Source organism: Apodemus sylvaticus, chromosome 14 (genome assembly GCF_947179515.1).
Source record: "Apodemus sylvaticus chromosome 14, mApoSyl1.1, whole genome shotgun sequence".
Taxonomy (NCBI): domain Eukaryota; kingdom Metazoa; phylum Chordata; class Mammalia; order Rodentia; family Muridae; genus Apodemus; species Apodemus sylvaticus.
This window is the reverse complement of record NC_067485.1, coordinates 81,191,013-81,204,241: the sequence shown is the minus strand read 5'-3', so window position 1 is coordinate 81,204,241 and position 13,229 is coordinate 81,191,013. Positions and strand designations below refer to the sequence as shown.

The 13,229-nt window shown below is 40.8% G+C and overlaps 1 protein-coding gene and 1 pseudogene across 1 annotated transcript in view; both read right to left on the bottom strand.

The window, feature by feature from the left end:
- LOC127664607 (ankyrin repeat domain-containing protein 26-like) overlaps positions 1 to 13,229 on the bottom strand; it is a 503,453-nt gene that overhangs the window by 69,796 nt on the left and 420,428 nt on the right. The gene's annotated exons all lie outside the window — the stretch shown is intronic.
- The window catches only part of LOC127665188 (sperm motility kinase X-like), a 32,372-nt pseudogene continuing 21,483 nt past the window's right edge, over positions 2,341 to 13,229 (bottom strand).

Below are 13,229 nucleotides of genomic sequence, written 5' to 3'. Positions count from 1 at the left end.
GTGTAGCTACAAAAACTGAAAGAGAGGAACAGTCTTTATGGTTTCTTCTAATTAATAATTTTAGAAATCACCAAACCATGCAAGATTTCCTAGTAAATCAGCAACTCAATTCTGTGTCCTAAAGACTCATCAGCTGCTTTTAAATGTCCAGGTTCCCACCTGAGTGCAAGGCACATGCCTGCAATCCTGGCACTTGAACTGAGGCTGGAGGATAGCTTGCGTTCAACATCTCAGGACCAGCCAAGGTAATGTTGTGGATCCTTTATCTTAAAAAAGAAATAAAAGGGTATAATTCTAGAAATTGTGATCAAAGAGTTGACATTTCAAGCAATAACTTGAAGATGAGGACAGTAAGACCTATTTCTCCTTTGTCCAGCCTGGGCTGAAAGTCATGATTTTCCTGTCTTAGCCTCCTCAGAACCAGGATCAGTACACATACCACACAAAGCCAGATAATTCCCAGAGAAATCTTATCATAAGCAATGGTTTACCTATTAGAGAGGCCTTCAAACTCAGTGTTCATTCATTCTTTCTTTCTTTCTTTCTTTCTTTCTTTCTTTCTTTCTTTCTTTCTTTCTTTCTTTCTTTCTTTCTTTCTTTCTTTCCTGAACTTATTAGTTCAACGCCCATTTCTGTGCCCAGTTATTCTGATGCCAGACACAGCATATGTAAGGAAAACTCAATTCTTGCAATTTTTGCTGGGCAAGATACATACACCTGTACACACACACACACACATACACACACATACACACACACACACACACATATACATTGTGACATATATATGAACGTAGAGTATATATTGTCACATATTATGTGAATAATTATAATGTTGGATACAAGTACACAGTCTTGGGAGAAAGAACACAGGAGATGACATCTTACAAATATAACAATTGGAAGGACAGGAAAGCTTCCCAGTAGCTCTCTCAAAGGATGTGCACAGCTGCTTATCATAGCAAGAACAAGCACTGTTCAAATTCTCAGATAAATGCTAGCAGCATTGTTGATTTCTCTAGCTAAATGATGTAGGGCTATCAGAGGTTGCTGCTCCATCATACTGGTCCTAAATTGACTCTTGTCACAACACCTATCATTCCTCTTTCAAGGAGTGACTGTGATGCCAGTTGGAATCTTGTTTCAATCTGAAAGTTGGCCTTGAGGGAACAAGCACAGAGAGGCAGGAGGTAAATAATTACAGGGCAGAATTAGTGTGAGGGGCGGCTGTGCCAAGAAACAGGGAGTAATGGACAGTTACTTCCCATAGAACAATTTCTGTTGTTTACTCAGGCTGGGAGAGGCTACAGGACTACTGTTCCACTTACAGTTTTAGGGCACTTATGCACCCCAGTCTTCCCCTCTGAGCAAGACACAGGGAACAGGCAGGCCTTCCTGCATGGGATTTTACCTGGAGAGACCTTGCTGTGGTGTGGAGGTGGGGAACGCTCGTCATTTTTCACAAAGGACAAGAGGAATTATGGAGGAAATAAATGAGAACATGCACCCACCCGCTCCTGTGGGTGACTCCATGATCCCCTTTCATAGGAGCCAGATTCTCACACGAGGCTTGATATCTCTGTGGTGGTGGCACACAGCAGCACAGGTTTTGAAGGTAGCTCATATTTTTCTTCTTCACCTTCTTCAGGAGGTGATGCCAGTTATGAGGGGGGAAACTAGGCCTGCACCCTGTTTCTGGCCATTAGTGATGGTATCTTCAGGAATGATGGCCTCTTTTTGGATGAAAGGGTTTTCCTCCATGAGAGTCTCTTTCTGCAAGATATCCCCAGAGGAGGAGCCTGCAAGGGTTATACTCTTAGCAGAGAGCAGCAATCCCCAGAAATAGTGTTGGGGACTGCAGGAAGACACATTTCTGTCTGCTGTAGGGGAAGAGGTATATAGAAGTAGATGTGGCTGGACATGTTTAGTTGGCCTACAAGATAACACAGTCTTGAACTATGAGAAAGTCTTCCTGATATCCAACCTGCTGCTCATGAAGTCATCAGCGACAGGGCAGTCCAGGTGGGAGAGCTGGAGAGGGTTGGTCATGTTTGGCAGCACATAGCATGCCTTCTGACACCAGGCCTTAGAGTCTTCCTATCCTCCCTCCTGGAGTTTAGATGAATGTGAGGACAAAATGAAGGATGTGAGAAGAGGCTCAGCTCTTCTTAGGTAACCAGGGAAAGAGTGGAGATCTTCCAGCCTGACTGCATGCATTTAATGGGTTTCATTTGGTGGTGGGAGCAGTCTCTCCTGGGTGACTGGTATAGAATCAGGTAGGTTGCCATCACTTCATTGAATTTTTGGTCTCTCGGAGGCTCAGTGATAATACCTTCAGGCTTATAACCCATGACTCATTGCCCTTTCAATGAAATGGCTTGGTGTGCCTGGGAATGTCCATGTGGATGTAGGTGGTAAATATCCCTGCCTGTCCCTGATCATTGGGCGCATCATGATTTGGCAGATTGTGGGCCTCCTGTTGGGACTGATGATTAGAATTTCCACTATAACATTGAAAATATTGATGAAGGATGAATGCTGAAAATTGCTGCAATCAATGATCTTCCTCCTCAGCTCTGCAAATGACCTATCTTGGAAAGGAAAGTGTCCAGTCAGCATGACAAAGAACAGGACTCCTAAACTCTAGATATCAACTGGGTAGCCCTCGTATTCCTAAGCTTAAAAGAATACTGGCACACAGTAGTGTGGTGTGCTACAGAAATCCATCAGCTTCTGCCCTGGGAAAACTTTAGCATCCAGGCGAAAATCACACAACTTGGCATTCCACCTGCAGTCAGTTACAATGTTAATAGCCTTTTTGTCTCAGTGGACAATGTCATTGTCATGGCAGTACTGCACTGTTTGTAGTACCTGGCCAAACATTCTTTGAGCTTTGCTGTCCTCTGAAAACCCACATCCCATGATTCGGGTCTAGAAAGTTTCCCTCTGAGGTGTGCTCCATCACCAGGTAGGTGAACTTTCTTGTCTGGATCACTTGAAATAGTTTGATAATATTAGGATGGGTAAGAAATTTCATAATGTTGACTTCCCTAGTGATAAATGGGTTGTACTTTTTGACATTTTTCAGGTGTTGTATAGCCACACAGGTCAGTGTTGGTATATGGTAGGCCATTTTGACTATGGAAAAGTGTCCTTCACCCAGGGTCATCATCACCATATAGTCAGTGGTAAATTTCTCAATAGATTACAACTCTCCAGGTCCTGCTCCATGATCAGGCCCTCCTTTATATGCCTAGAACCAAACTTGCAAGGAGAAATTAAAAAAAAAAAAGACATTTAAAATCACCCCAAGGTATGAGAATAGGCTCAAATTCTACATGTAAATGATAAGAAAAAAGTCAGAAATATGTCAAACAATTCAGCCAGCTACTTTAAATGCTTGGGAAGGGAAGAACAAAGAACCTTCCAAGGCAGTGGATGAAAAATATGACATAGATTGGGTTGACAGGGACCAACTGTAAATGGAAAGGAGAAAAAAACAGGATCATAAGCACTAAGAGCTTATTGCAAAGGACAACCATCCTCTCCCCCGATCTCAGCATGTACTGTGATTAGAGGCACCAAAAATGTCAGCTTCAAGAGAAGTTATTAACACAAACCGATACCCCAAATCCCACACAATCCATCATCAGCCCTAGGATGATGAGCCAGATCTGGAGTCCAGAAGTTTGGCTACTTCTGCAGTGGACCAGCATTTGTTTCCTAGGAACCAGGCAGGTGGCCCACAACTACCCTAGCTTCAGCTCTAGGAGATACTCTACCTCTGGCCTCTAAGAGCTCCCATAGAGCACACTCACAGTTGCTATACAACATTTACAATATTGATACAAATCTTTCTATATAATTTTATTAACATTACCTTTCAGGTCAGAAGAGGGAATCAGATTCCCTGAAAGTAGAACTACAGGCTGTTCTAGTGAGAGTTTGTTTACATGAATAACCTAGTTATGCTAAGTGAGTTCTAGTGAGGGTTTGTTTACATAAATAACCTAGTTATGCTAAGTGAATATGTTATTGTTTTAATTCTAGGTATGTTTTAAGAGGCTTACAACTACCTGTCAGTTTTGATCCAGGAAATTGGACTCCTTTTTCTGACCTCCACAGTTGTAACCTGGGATGTGGTACTTAGACATGGAGGCAAAACAGTCACACACATGAAATGAAAGCAATAAAATATTCTAACATAGCAAACATAACATAAGAATTATTAATAAAACTTAAAATGGAAGAAAGAACATGGAAATGTAAACACATAAATTAAGCCAGCAAATACAGATTCCAAAACCAAAAAGTGCAAATCAAGTCACCAAAGGGGAGAGATACTATGTCAGGGTGCACCAGCTCTTGAAAGTCCAAGCGTAATCTCAGCATGTTCACACTCCACTTGGTTTCCAACCAACCAACAGCTTCTGTACCTGCAATGATACAAGGCAGCCTCAATCAGGGCTGTAATTGGACAGGTATCTATCAGTTGTCATAATGGTTCCTTGTGAGATCAGAGCAAGAAACAGAATTATAGTGGCTGGGCATAGCCCACTAGTTTTCCTCTGTTTCTGTCTTTAATTAGAGGAAGGCTAGTCTTGGTCATTGGGGAACTAGAGGACCGGTTTTATTCAAATGACTCCCCAATGTTGCCCAGTGACCCACTTCTGCCTGCTATGACCACTGCCCAAGGGGCATAATTTCTTCCAAATGGTACCACCTGGTTGGAACAGTGTTCAAATGTTGGACTATCTGTGGGACTTTAGAATTTATTTCCTCATTAATAAGCAGAGAAGGAATCCTAAGAGTGACAAAAGGGTCCAGAGCTTTAGCCCTACCTTGTTTATGGACTCTGATGTTCACTGGCAAGTAGTTGGACAGTGTCTTGCTTTTGCTTGGACCACAGCCTTTATGATAAGTTTGTCATAACTCATGTCTACAATCAATGTATTCTATTTACCTTTCTTTAAACTCAGACTGATGGATGCTTAAGGATGGTAGTTCCTGACTATATTGGTAGTTGTGACAAAATACTGTTTTTCATGATACTCCTGGGCATGAGACAAATATCTTTGGGTCTGAGAGAATGATGACACCATTGGTTCCATGTTCTCCTCAGGCCTGAGACTTCTCACCAAAGCTCAGGATCTAGAGTCAGTCAGCTGATATGTTCCAAATTATCAAGAAACATCTGTCAGTCAGAAACCTATAAACAACAGATGTAGTAGATGGTGCCATATCCTAGCACTCTAGGCCATTCTGATTTCAAACAAAAAGCCTTGTCTTTGTCTTCATAAACAACAGAAACTTTTTTCTGCTTGTTTGTGCATCAGGATGTTAGCAGGGCAAGAACACTTAGCCAACAGATTGTGTACCAAGACTGATTTCTAAGTCTAACTGTACAAGATGGTCAAGAAATACTATGAGATCAGTCTATCAAGCCCTTTGGTAAAGGCCACATGTTCTGTTTGGTAACAAATCTCTAGTGTTTATGAGTCCCCACACTTTACCAATGTTGAATTGGGATTGAAATTTGAAGTGGGAATTGGCACAGACACACAGGACACATCTAGTCATGATCAGGCTACCTGTGCCCAGACTGAGGAGAGTCCTTCAGAGTATTCTAAAAGACATCAGACATAGTGAATGTCAAGAATGTCTCATAAAGATGAGCCCATGGTAATAAAAAATGTATGAAAGTGGAGGCAGGAGGATTAACAGTTGAAGTAATATTTCTCTGTATACTCAAAAATGATGAGGACAGCCTATACTCTAGGAGACCCTGTCTCAAGAAACCAAAACACAAAAGCAAGGGGAAAAAGGAAGAGAAATAAATGCTTTGGTTTTCTATATGATCTGTGTTCCCAAAGCTTTAAAAATTAATGGTAAGCATTAGACACATTGTGCATAGATCCAAGAGAGTGTGACATCTGTGATTGAGGTGCAAGGGTTGTGGTGAGCCATTTCATTGTGTCATGTGTTTGAACAAATTCTACTGTCACCTCTCACCAGAAAATGTCATTTTTACACATTAAAGAAACCACAAAGGACCCACCCAGAACCACGTACATGACAGATACCACAGGAAACGAACTACAGTTTAGTAGAGGTCAAGGAGGACATTCTATCTTAATAAAATGTTCATAGTCACCTGGAAGCAGCACATGTGTACAAATTAAGCACATGTAGCCATACTAAGCACTGGCTAGCAATATTTTTTATTGAAAAAAATCTTCATTTACATTTCAAATGCTAAAACCTTTCCTGGTTTCCCCCCTCACCAAAAACCCCTAAGCCCTCCTCCCAACCCCAGCCTTCAAATATATGTCCCTCCACACAACCCACTCTATGCTCCCCCCACCCCAAGATTTTGCTTTGTTGGGGGGCATCTATTGAGCCTTCACCAGACCAAGGACCACTCTTCTCACTAATGCTCAACAAGGCATTCCTATGCCACATTTTTAGCAGGAAAGGTGTACCCCTTGGTTGATGGTTTAGTCCCTGGGAGATCTCGGGTGTCTGGGTTGCCTTCATCATTGTTCTTCCCATGGGGCTTTAAATCCCTTCAGCTCCTCCTGACCACCCACCAACTCCTCCATTGTGGACCTCACACCCAGTCCATTGGCTGCTAGCATCTGCCTCTGTTTGTGTAAGGCTCTGACAGGGTCCTCCAGAGACAAGCATGACAAGCTTGTTTTGGTATGCACTTCTTGTAGGAAATAATAGTATCCAGTTGTGGTGACTTTATCGGATGAAACCCCAGGTAGGGCAGTCTCTGTGACCTTTCTTTTAGTTTTTTCTCCATGCTTTATCTCCTTTATTGCTCCTGTGAGTGCATTTTGTCCCCTTTCTGAGAGGAACCAAAGCACCCTCACTTCAGTCCTCCTTCACCTTGAGCTTCCTGTGGTCTGTGAATTTTAACTTGTTTATTTTGAGCTTTTGTGCTAACATCTACTTATCAGTGAGTGCATACAATGTGATTGGGTTACCTCTGTCAGGATGACACTTTCTAGTTCCATCCATTTGTCTATTCTAACAAGCTAAACCTTCACACAATGAAAGGAGGCACAGGTACTGTCCAGCCATGGACACCAAAGCCCTACTTGCCAGGTCTCTAATCAGATATTTGTTTTTTGAGAGTCACAGAGGATAGACCCTCCTTCCTCAGCAACACCTTGAAAATCAAGAAAAAATCTGAAAAGGTCTTTGTTGCTGAACATTAGAGATTCTGCTCTCTACTGCCACTCCACTAACAGATGAAAAGATTAGGATTGGAGGAAGGAGTTCTATTCAAGCCTAGTTTTGGAAATTTGGAGAGACTCCTTGTCAGTAAAAACATTCCCTCTCTTTCTCCAAATGGACATATGTTTGAGTGGGTCCTGAGGAGTGCTGGTCAGACCATTCCAACAAGGGGCAGCTTTTATTCCTGTACATGATCTTTGAGCTCTTTTGGCAGCAGGACTCAAGGACACACGCTTGATCCTTTGCTTCAAAATTCATTATTGCCCTCATCTCCTGTGCCTGATAACACGCTAGCTTTAGAACCACATTTGTTCTCCTTCAGATAGAAGATAACTATTCAATGGAATGACAGCTGCAGACCAAGTGACCCAAGTAGATGAAGGGAAATGGTATGATATGTCCCACTATGGAAAGTTCTTTCTGAAAGTATAAAACTGGCTCGTTATATTCATTCTATCCTTGAGTTCTATTAACTTGCCCACTTCCATATTTAGCATCAAATAATTGGGATCTGAACATTTCCTTTGACACTTGCATGGAATCTTGACTTTAGAACGGCCAGGAAGATTCTAAGACAGGAGGCAGTTTTCTTCTAAAGCACAAAGACATATTGATGCCTTTCCTTAAGTACATCAAATATGGCCTGTCAGTCCTCTAAATAGGAGGACTTGATACCACTGGGCCTGTCCTTGTAAAGTAAGTGTCTGAACAGAAAAAAGAAACACTGAGGTACTTATAAGGAGCAGGCAAGGGGAATGTGTGAAATGCTCTTCAAGTTTATGTCTGGAAATGTCACTGTGAGATTGCTCATGTTGTATCATTATTATAAATTACTGTTCAAAATTAGTGAAAGGAATAAAGACGTGCAACATATGACAATGTAAAATAGAGTAAAAAAATCTAAAAAAATTTCCTCTACTCAATCTTCAAATGAAGAAAATACAGGAAGAGGGGGAAACTTAGTTTAAATCCAGAAAACAAAACTCTCTAAAATGAAACATAAGAATACAGAAGAAAACTCACTGTGTTCACATTCAACAATTCACAAAGATCCAAGTTCAGTGGCTCACCAGCATAGAAATCAAATTGCTTTCCATCCATCCATCCATCCAACCAACCAACCAACCAACCAACCAACCAACCAACCAACCAATCGACCAACCAACTAACCAACAGCAACTGTATTATAAGGACAGGAGGCATTCTCAGCCAAAGCTGTAACTAGCAAGTAAAAGACCTCACAATGGTTCCTTTTGAGGTCAGAGCTGAAATGGACCAATAATGGCTGGGTTTAACTCATGGGTTTTCTTTGTTTTCTTTCCTCAAGGAAGGATTGGCTCAAGGTCAGTGCATACTTCCTTGCTTATGTCACTACTAATTGGCTTCTCTGGGCATGTTTGGACCACTCTAGCTCCCTTGGCCCCTTTTATGATTTTTAGCTGTATTTTGTGTCTTCGATCCCTCTGGATTATAAATCCTGGTACAGTTTAGGCTTCCCTTATTCCAAGTCCTTAAGATCCTCATGGTACTGCCTTTAAATTACTAGTCATTGCCGCCATCATCAATGTTATCTCCCACTACTAAGATTCTCTTTGTTGTCCCATCTGACCTCCAGTCCCTCTCTGGCATAGAGTCTCTCCTCTTTCTAATATTTTAATGTCAGTTAGGTCCTGCCATCTATGACCTGATGACCAATCAACAAGATCAACTGCCCATTTCCAGCTCTGAGTCTCCGCTGGAGAATGACCTTTGACTCTTGTCAGTGTTTTCATCTGCTTATGTCAGAGGAGATTTGTCATGTGAAGTGAGTTCAGGGATAGATGACACTGCTGAGACATTGTAGCCTTGAAGAAGGCTGCTTTGATCTCAAGGCAGCCTGGACTCACAGTACAACCTTGCCACCTTCAAGTAGGACCAAAAGGGGTAATCCTCACTAGACTTGACAGCAGTATGTCTAAGGTAGTAGCACCACTTTGGAGAATTAGACCTTTAGGAAACACTGGATTTTATAGTTATAGTCAATGGGAGGGTCACTCTTAAGGGACTGAGGCAGGTGAGTGATTTATTCTCAATTAGGGTCTTTCCATTGTGAGGTTTCTGTTGCTGTGATAAACACTGTAATGGTTATTTCTGCTTGTCAACTTGACTACATCTAGAATGACCTAGACAGTCAAGATATGAAGGGCGTACCTGTAATTCAGGTCCTGAAGGTGGAAGACACAGGCTTCTGACCTGTATATTGACATGGAGATCTTGAGGTATAGAGGCCATGAAAAGTTTAGGTTGATGTATGGGCAGTATAGGTCTTCAATCCCAGGAGACTGAGGTGAGCAGATCTCTGAGTTCAAGTACAGCCTGGGACAAAGCAACTTAATATGGTCCACACCTTCACATAGAGGCTAAAGTGAGGCCTTTGTAAGAAGCTAGACTCACTTTTCTTTGCCTGCTAGCTCCTACTAGCCAGCACATTTGTTGGAGCCTACTTCTTCAGGATTCCAGTTTATTCAGAAGACCAGGTAAAACAACTAGTCTCTTGGGACTGAGCAACTACTAGAGTTTGGGACTTCCTATTCAGAACTGCTTATTGATGGGTTAGCTGGATACAAACTGTAAGTCATTACAAAAATTCCCTTACTATATTGGGACATTGTATAAGTTCTGTGAGAGAACCCTGACTAATAGAAACACCATGAACAAAACTATCTGGGAAAGAAAGGGCTTATTTCTTCTCTCATTTAACACCGTAAACAGGGAGTCATAGCACAAACCTCGAGAACAGGAAATGAAGCAGCAATGACCACAAATGAAGGTTAGTCTCTCTGGGATTGTAACTTTCTTAAACAATGGGAAACCTAACCAAGGCCCTGTGGGTTCATTGTGATGAGGCATGCATCCTAAACCAATTGCAACAAAGAAAATGCCCCCCCCCCAGGCATGCCTTCAGGCCACTCAGGTAAAAGCAACATTTTGATTGAAGTTTCACAGGTGTGTCACTGAAATAACTGAGGCTACTCTAAGAAGGTTTCATTTATTAGTATTTGAGACAATCTCCTGTAGCCTTGTCACAATTAGGCTGTCATCAAATTCAGTATCAAAGATTCCATTTTACCAAATGAAGACTTAGGAGCTAGATGCTGTAGTCAAATCCTGGTAATTCACAAAGGCAGAGAAAGCATCCAACCAACCTTCCTCAACCTTCATCCCAGAAGGAAAATAATCAGTTCCCCTTCTCCACACTTCTTACAAACCCTTCTGAGTGGCCTACATTTCCATGACTTGTGCATCTCTCTATCCATCCTCCTGATTACCTCTCATTCTTTGCTTTTTTTCCCCTAGGTTCACTTCTTGTCAACTGGTTGCCTGCTCTGCCTCTTAACCTTTGGCTGACTCTATTCAATATTGTTTAAAATAAATAGAAAGGTCTTGGATTAAAGGTGTGTGCTAGGGCTGAGCCACACCACAATCAGGATAGGTTTTCCATTGTCTAATTTGGGGTTCACAGTGTGATCAAATATCTTGCAACATTTGACTGAGGATTTCCTTGAATTTCTGATCTTGTTGCTGCATCTCAAGCGTTGGAGTTACAGGCATGTGCCAACAAGTCTGGCTTAGAAATTTTCATTCATGTTCATGGATACATATTATTGTATTATTCCAAATGTAGGGTGCATCATGGTATCTTTAACTTCCCTATTTTAAATGCTTACTTTCATTCATTTACCTATTTATTTTTTTACAGTTCTGATATCATATATTCAGGACCTCGCATATAATTGAAAAGAACTTAACGCATATGCAATATCTCTGATTCCTTCTTGCTTCCCCCCCTTCATCAACCCTTGTTTTTGTTTTATGTTGTTTGAGACATGGTCTCTTTCTGTAGTCCTGAAGCTGGATACATACACCATGCTGGCCTTGATCACAGAAATTTCTAGTCCCTGCCTTCTGAGTGCCAGGATTACAGGGATATGTAAACATATTCAACAGATCCTTGGTGGTTTGGTAGTTTGTTTTGTTTTATTTGGTTTGGTTGTTGAGGCATGATCTTACTCTCTAGTTCAGGTGACCCTTGAACTTGATATGTTCAGCCTGGTCTTAAAGTTATGATCCTTCGAGCTTTTCTCCAAATGGTGAGATTACAGGCATAGATCACCATACTATGTTCTAGGGCCACATGTTTATTATTTCAAACAATGTCTCATATATCCCAGGCTGCATTTCAATTCAAATGTTCAGCCAAGTCTGTCCTGGAAGTTCTACTTAGAAGGTAGGATCTTTGAAATTAAAAGGACAAGGATCATTTTTAAGTGGTGATATTACAGCTATCATGTCCAGGTTGAATCTTTCTCTTTTATTATTATTTTATCACTCTTTGTTTATTTTTAAATGCATATGTTCATACCCATGGCACACTATACACTTGGAAACCAGAAGACAATTTGAGGGCCATCTCCCACAAGATAGTGTAAGTGATTGAACTCATGTCAGCTTGGCAGAATGCATCTTCACCCACTGAGCCATGTTCCTGGCCTTCATGTATACCTTCCAAGTTTCTAGTATAAAGCTGGGTATGGTATTATATGCCTGTATTCCTACCACTAAAGAGATAGTGTGGAATGAATTTTTAATCATCTTGTCTCAACCCCCCAGATGATAAGTTATTTTTCTTATTATTTGTTTTGTATAATTCCACTTTAAAATGCTTTATATTTAGAAGCAAATTTAGACTTTCAAAGGTTGCAAAGAGGAGCAAGGGAGAAGGTAAAGTGACTGCTGTTCAACCATTAAGACCTGAGTTGATATTCCTTTCATCCATGTAAAAGCTGAGTGTATTTAGACAGGTGGACCTCTGCATTTCACTACCCAGCCTAGTTAGTCTGTGAGGGCCAGGATTAGTGAGAGTCCTTGCCACAAACGTTAGATGGAGATAGAAAAAAAATAAGATAAACTCTGACCTTCGCACATGCATGCATAGCATATACACTCATATGACTACACATGCACACATAAATACCCACAATCTAGGGTGATGGATCATACCTGTAATCCAGTTACCAAGGAGGTGGAGTCAAAAACGTGAGGAAATAAAGAACAGTCTCATTACACAGTGAGTTCAAGGTCAGCCTTGACTATATAATACTCAAAAAGTAAAAAGAAAGAATGGAAGGAAGAAAGAAATTGAAAGTCAAAATAAAAAATACCTGTTTATCAGTCACATTTCCTCCAAACTGTCTTTTTAAATGTTTTCTTTTATATGAGTTGCTGTGGTCATGGTGTCTCTTCATAGCAATACAATGCTGACTAAACTGTAAGCCAAGACAGGAACTCAGGGTCCATGGTGGCAAAGGTCATGGAGGAATGGATCTAATTGGCTTCCTTTCTGTGTCTTGCTCAACCTGATTTCTTATGGAACCCTCTATCACCATCCACCCAGAAATGGCCACAGTAACTGTGGGTTTTGGTTTCCTACATCAATCAATAAATAGCTTCAGAGACTTGCCCACAGTAGAGTCTGATGGAGACAAGTTAGTATTAGGTCGACAAAACCTAAAGAGAATACAGATTTTGCATTTTGTCAATTCTCTACCATTGTACTTTGAGCCTTTAAGATTGTTATTACAAATTTCAATCAGCAGTCAAGAAAACAAACATCTCCACAAACTTTCCCATGAACCCCAATAGAAGCAATTCCTTGGTAGGGCTGTTTCCAGAGGACCCTAGCCTTTTCAAGTTGGTAAAAATACTAACCAGAACACAGAGTTTCTTCCCATTTTTGTTATTATTTGTAAGGTTTATTGTTAATAAAGTTGTTAAAATGTATCTGCACAGACTCTTTACTTGTATTCTTAATACATAGACTACTAGTTTTTAACATTTCAAAGTCCCTATGTGCATTTTAAAAATTGTAAAGATGTTTTTTCTAGACATCTGAAATTCAACATCTCAGTGTTTATCTATAAACCAGTAATTTCTGTACAAATTCA